This window comes from Parasteatoda tepidariorum, chromosome 6 (assembly GCF_043381705.1).
Source record: "Parasteatoda tepidariorum isolate YZ-2023 chromosome 6, CAS_Ptep_4.0, whole genome shotgun sequence".
Lineage (NCBI taxonomy): Eukaryota > Metazoa > Arthropoda > Arachnida > Araneae > Theridiidae > Parasteatoda > Parasteatoda tepidariorum.
In genome coordinates this window covers 66,194,353-66,200,208 of record NC_092209.1, presented here as the reverse complement: position 1 = coordinate 66,200,208, position 5,856 = coordinate 66,194,353, and the positions used below count along the sequence as shown (strand labels likewise).

Sequence of the window (5,856 nt, the reverse complement as noted above, 5' to 3'; positions counted from 1 at the left end):
TAGTTGAAGTGTTTTTGTCTAAAACCAAACGTATTTTTAGAATATTCTTGTAGGATCTGATTATCGCTTGAACGAAAGGGCACATGCCCTGAGTCCAATGCTTCACATGTTGGAATTATTCCAGACTTTGGGAAAGATCTGTTTCAGGGGACAATGAACGTTTATAACAGAAAAGTGCAATTTTTATAATATCATTTTCAAATTCTAGCAGAATATTGTTAGTACTAATAGAAGTCTGTGCACAGTGCTCCAAAAAAAACGGGACACCCCGAATAACTTTTGATCTAATGATCGGATCTTCACGTTCTAGGACTCATGTGGACTTAATGGTTCCAGGGGTTGAGCTCAAATATACTAATTATTTAGTGCAGACGATATTTTACGTTACGAAATCAAGCACAAAAACGTACTTTCTCTGAATAAACATACCTTTTCCTGGTCTCCAAAATATAAAAGGTAACCCCAATCTGGGAAATATGGTTCAAATAATTTGGTCAGGAGTACGATCCAAAATTGGTATTTCACCATATCCTGAGAACTTTTTAAGCGAATTGAAAAATTTTAGCACACAATTATAAAACTCGTTTAGCCAAAAATAACCCAATGCAAAAAAAATAAACTTTAGTTTATATTTATTATTTTTAATTACTTTATTAAATAAAAAATCGAAAACATTTTGAACTGAAATGCATAAAATTTTTACGCTATTTTTAAATATATAATTTCACATGGCAAAGTCTTAAACCGAGTCCTAAAACGTGAAGATCCGATCATTAAATCAAAAATTATTCAGGGTAGTCCTTTTTCTAGCGCACTGTACAATGTTTCAGAAAAAGTTTTAAAATTTAAGCTAAAAGTATGGTTTTTAATTGTTGATAATTAAAATGTCACTTGCGAACGAACTTTAATTTCTTTTAATTTAATTTTTTCCAAAATGCGTTGCTTATTAATATTTAAATAAAATTAGGTTAGGTAATTACATAAAAATATAACGTACCTATATACATTACATTTTTATTTCGTCACCAAAAATTTTTTCGTAAAACACGCTTCAATCATGTTTGTTCAATTTTTAAGAAATTAAATTAAGGTATTGAGTTAAATACTTTTAAACTCAAACAAGACACATCGAAGAGTGTTTGGAAAAAAAATTATAACAGCAAAACAAAAAATGGTGCGTAAGGAATGTTTTGAAGATGTAAAAACATTGAAAACTTTCATTACGACTAAAAGGAACGAAAACTACATATTGATGTATGGAGCTTTACATATTCATTATATTATAATTTGGTAAGGAAAACTCCAATTTAAACCCGGTTGGTTGCATATTACTTAGTAAGGTATGAATGTTTTTAATGTTTCAAAGACGAAATAATTGATTTTTAAATGATTTTCATCATTCTAAAGGTCCAATGTCCCCTTCAGAGAAATTCTGAAAAAAATCACATCATAACTTCATGAATATGAGAAAAAGAGTTTCTAAAAAGAGCACACAAAACCAAACATTTCAACGAGTTTTGGAGCATTCGCAATGCAACGAGTCTTTGCTATGGATAAGTATCCGAGATTAAATATTTTGTAAAGGATCCTTTTACACGATAAAATATTTTGAAAAATTTCGTTTGTTTGTTTGCTTCGTTTAATTTTCATTTTTATGTTGTTACCAATCATTTTTATGTTGTTATGTTGTTGCAATCAACCTTGACATATCAATAAAAAGTAGTTTAAAAGACCTTAGATCAACATACATAAAAAGAGATACAAAATTACGACTGCAAAAAACTGTTATACGTCTTGTCCCGAACTATGCAATTTGAAACTTGAATTCTACCAAAATAAAAGAAGAAGAAGCTAATACTACTATGTGTGAAGTGGAGACTTTATGAACAGTTTTAATCGAAATTAAAGAAGGCGATTTCGACAAAAGAAAACAAAAAACATTCAGAAATTTATAAAATTTTAAAAGAATTAAAAATATAAAATTATAATAAAATTTATATAGTCAAAACTCTTTTTAGGGTAAATTTGCCGTTCAGTTACAACTAGCTCAACACATAAGATTTTCAAACATCAAACAGGAAGAACCCGGGTTATTGTACAAAGGACGATGATGATGAATAAGAAGTATTTCACGATCAACACGATTATGGGTTACGACGCATTGGCTTATGATACTTCGAATACTTTTTTAATTTTTCCGAATATCAGTAAAATGATGACAATGTAACTTGATTAAAATAGCTTATTATAGTCACGTCATTACTATCGACTCTTTAATTTTAATGTAGAATTTTATATTTAAATATAATTTATATTTCATGCTTAAGTTTAAAACTATTCAACAGTTAAAATAAAAGAGAAATACATTATTTATCGAACCTGTCCCACACATCATATTTTGCGATTCTCGTGGTCTAGTTAAAACACATAAATAGCATTGCGCAAATAATAGATAGAGAGAACAGTGGCAACTCTAAATTATATTATTTGAACAACTGAGAACATTAAAGTCGAACTATAATGAAGAAACAGTTTCATTTGAAGCAATAATTGAAGCCGCTATAAGTGCGGAATCATTATTAACAACTGAAGTGATTAGTTGCATTTCCGCAGGTAAGAAAAGATATTTTAAGATAACCCTATTGCAATTATTTATTATTTATGTAATTATTCATTTTTTCTCGGAGTTGGGTCGTAAAATATAGTGAAATTTAGCAAAAAAGCACCGTTTACGCGAAACATGATTGTTTGAAAACTAATTGAGTTTTTTACTAAATCAAAAGTGAATTACCATCTATAAACAACGAAGTGAATTCTTGAACTAAGATAATCGATAAAACGGTTGTTTCACAAGGGAACTATTACTGTAACTATAACTAAAGGAGCAAAATCAAAAGTGAATTACCATCTATAAGCAACAAAGTGAATTCATGACTAAGATAATCGATAAAACGGTTGTTTCACAAAGGAACTATTACTGTAACTAAAACTAAAGGAGCAAAATCAAAAGTGAATTACCATCTATAAACAACAAAGCGAATTCTTGAACTAAGATAATCGATAAAACGGTTGTTTCTCAAAGGAACTATTACTGTAAGTATAACTAAAGGAACTAAATCGAAAGTTAATTACCATCTATAAACAACAAAGCGAATTCTTGAACTAAGATAATCGATAAAACGGTTGTTTCACAAAGGAACTATTACTGTAACTATAACTAAAGGAACTAAATCTTAAGTTTATTACCATCTACAAACATCAAAGCGAATTTTTGAACTAAAATAATAAATAAAATAGTTGAATAAAACGAAAAAATCATGGAAATTAATTTGTCATATTTCTTTTCCTTTTCATATATTTTTCATTCATAAATAATTTTCATTCATAAATCATAATTTTTCATTCATATATAATTTAAAGTTTGATATCTTATCATTATAAATTTGATTCAAATGATACAAGATTCCCTCGATTTATTTTAACTTATTCGCTTATTACTTAGATTCACTTATTAATTCAAATTCTTAAGTGAAATTAATTAAACAGGAGGTAGAAAAATAAAAATAACCATAACTACATTTCTACATTAAGAATTAATTTAATTTTTACTAACTGTAACTGTTTTGAATACTTATATGTGCTTTGGGGGCGGTTTTTTTGATGTCATCTAAGTGTTTTGTATATTTGTTTCAGTAAAGGTGATTATTTTGCAAATTTATATGAATGTTATAATGGTAAATATTTATTTAATGTGGTAATTATTATTATTCTTTATGCTTGTATTTTCATTAGGGGCCTCGGGGCACTGTTAGTTTTGGCTTTGCCACTAACNTATGTATATATATATATATATTTCTTAATTTATAATAATATGCGCATAAAAACATCTTAATATCTTGATTGGAATGGTTAAGTCTTGCAAATATAAACTGTTCATGAATTAAAGATATTATTCAACTCTAATTATAGATAGCAATATAAATAACAGCAAGTATAGACTATATGAACAATAAACTACTTCGAAAATAGTTTTTAAAAAAAAAATATTAAATGATATTAAATCAATTGGTTACTCGCGCATCAAGAAGATCACAGATACCTACACATAAGACTCATGGCGTTGGTTGATTTCATATAAGCGAAATAGCATGTTAAAGTTGAGCTGAACACAAGTTAGAATGTTAATTAATGAACGCTAAAAATGTTAATAACATACTAAAAATGTTAATAACATTAATTAACGAAATTAATTAAATACAGCGCCGTATCGCACATCGAATTTGTTGAAATATAATTATTTCTCACCTGCATGTTTTACTTAACTGAAATTTCTTATTTGTTTATGTATTTTACTGTAACTATGATATATTTTTGTTCGAGTACCTGGCAACTTCGATGCATGATTAGTTTATTTATGTTCTACGTGGCTTCTTCCTTGTCTTTGTGTTAAGTGAGAAATATATAGTGAAAAAATTAAAATCCTTGTGAAAGATTCTTTGTATGAGAATAAAGAATATGTCAATTAAGAGAATTGATTCTTGGTTGGTTTAGCTTACTCGAAATGGAATGGAAAGAACAGTTGATAACGTAAACAAATGTTACGTCTCAACAACCAATATGGTTCGAAATACCCACACTAGGTCACTTGCATCCATTATCGAAAAACATCTTGTCCGAAAACATTGGGACACTGATATAAACCTATAATAATAAATTAAAATGTAAAAATTTTAATATGAAGGCTAAAAAAATTTTTAGAAATCATAGCAGATCTAATATATAACCACGTAATTTGACAAAGATTATACCACAGAATCGAATTTTTTACTATTCGCGATCGCAACGAACTATAGGGGGCGTTGTTGCATGAGACTAATACCTGCGATTTCTATATGAACAGTCATTCATTTACTCTAGAGACGTCTTTAATGTAGCGTGTAGCATTGCAATGTTCCTTTTTTATCGAGGCTAATTAAATTTAAAAAAGAAAAATTTTTAATATCCTTTCTTATGCAAACGAAAACAAAATGGTATCTCTTTTTTTTTTAGAGAAGGAACATCCTAAACACATCGGAAAAATATTTATATTCCTATAAGAGTTAAAACCTAATGCCCGAAAAATAGTTTTACTAAATTTAATGATATAACATTAAAGGCCTATTTAAACTTTACATTCCATCAAAAATTACGATACAAAGACGATACAAAGCAAAGATGAGAACCCCAATTCTAAAAATTCCTTACATTAAAATAAACAACTTTCGTGTTTTTTCTTTTTTGATTTATAATCGAACGCAGAAAACCATTCTATAGAAAACTATCATTTAAATCAAATCAGAAAAAAATTACTTAAAAGTAAAAAATTTTATTTTATAAAAATTAACACTTACCTGCTTTATAAATCAGAAGAATTCCAAAATGAATTGTTCTTCGATTCCTGTTACCATTTTTTAGTGTTATGAAAATGCGTCTTTGGGATTTGCCAAAAATAGAACAAGATGCAATTTTATTTCTTCAGGAGCGAAATATTTTGCCCATTGTCCACCGAAATCCGATAAACTACTTTGATTTCAAATAAAGTGTTTTATTTTATGATTTGTTGTAAAAATTTTGGTGTAGATTGGTGGCACTTAAAAACCGCAAAATCTGTAGTTGCGGTGGCGTTATTACGTAAGTACCGAATCATATTACTTCAAACATTAGAATATGCAAGAAGTATACATTAGCACATAATTTTATACCATTTAATTTTTCTAAACAATTATTTTAACAACAATTTTTATCAAAAAATTATAAACTAAAAAACGTAAAATAAAGAATTCTTAGGATAAAAAAACGATTTTTTTATTTGCTTTT

The 5,856-nt window shown here is 27.8% G+C and overlaps 1 protein-coding gene across 1 annotated transcript in view; it reads left to right on the top strand.

Annotated features, from left to right (window-relative positions):
- Window positions 1–2,455: 2,455 nt before the first annotated feature.
- LOC107446600 (ornithine decarboxylase) overlaps window positions 2,456–5,856 on the top strand; it is a 30,014-nt gene continuing 26,613 nt past the window's right edge. The window contains exon 1 of the mRNA XM_043047893.2: window positions 2,456–2,613. The gene's annotated coding sequence lies outside the window, so the exon portion shown is untranslated. The remainder of the gene's footprint in view (window positions 2,614–5,856) is intronic.